Below are 1,321 nucleotides of genomic sequence, written 5' to 3'. Positions count from 1 at the left end.
AATAATTACCATCATGCCAATGCAAAAAAGCACAAAACTCCCCATGTTGTGGATTGAATTGTGTCCTCCAAAGTTAGAAATTTAATTCCTACTGTGACAGTTTTAAGAGGGTGAGAAATCCTATTATGGTAATTGAAATGTGGGCCTTGGAGAGGTGATTATATTGTGAGGACTGTACCCTCATGAATGGATTGATCCATTTATGGAGCAATGGGCATGGTTCTGATGGTTTTAAAACAAAAGCATGTGAGGAAGTCACTACATAGAATAGATATCTGGGCCGACCCCATGGCTCACTCAGGAGAGTGCAGCGGCGCTCCGGCCGTGGGTTCGGATCCTATATAGGGATGGCCGGTGCGCTCACTGGTTGAGCGCGGTACAGGCGACACCAAGCCAAGGGTTGTGATCTCCTTACTGGTCACAAAAACAAGAAAAAAAAGAAAGAATAGATATCTGCACTCCCATGTTTATTGCAGCACTATTTACAATAGCCAAGACATGAAATCAATCTAAGTTTCCAACAACAGATGAATGGATAAAAACAAATGTGGTCTATGTACACAATGGAATACTCTTCAGCCATAAAAAAGAATGAAATCCTGTCATTTGCAGCAGCATGGGTGGACCTGTAGAGTATTATGTTAAGTGAAGATAGGCACAGAAAGGCAAATACCACCTGACCTCCCTCATAGGTGGAATCTGAAAAACAGAGAAAAGAAAAGAAAAACAAATTGATGTTACGGAAGCAGAGAGTAGAACATTGGATACTTGAGACTGCAGAAGGGAGGGACGGAGGGTAAAGAGGGAGAGGTTGGCCAACAGGTGCCAAATTGCAGTTAGATAGGAAGAACCAGTTCTGGTGTTCTGTTGCTGCACAGTAGGGTGACTGTGGCCAACAGTCAAGTATTGTATATTGTATGAGAGCTAGAGGAGAGGCTTGTGAATGTTCTCACTGTAAACCATAAATGCATGAAATAATGGGTATGTTAGCCACCCTGACTCAGTTATTATGCAACATATGTATGTATCAAAAGATCAGATTGTACCCGAGTATGTACAGTTACAGTATCGATAAAGTAAATTTTTTAGAAGTTGAATTATTTTTTCTTTTATTTGATGTTTATGTATTTATTAAATATATGCTATTACAATTTATTTATATACATATATTTACATAAATATATGACTATAATATATTATTAAATATGTAATTTAATGATAGGATTATAAAACTATAATTTATTACATAAATATGAGAATATTAAGTATATTTATATAATAAGTTACAAATTTGTATAATTGACTATTTATATAAAATGTT

Source organism: Galeopterus variegatus, unplaced genomic scaffold (assembly GCF_000696425.1).
Source record: "Galeopterus variegatus unplaced genomic scaffold, G_variegatus-3.0.2 Scaffold2182, whole genome shotgun sequence".
NCBI classification, from domain to species: domain Eukaryota; kingdom Metazoa; phylum Chordata; class Mammalia; order Dermoptera; family Cynocephalidae; genus Galeopterus; species Galeopterus variegatus.
Note: the sequence above shows the minus strand (reverse complement) of the source record.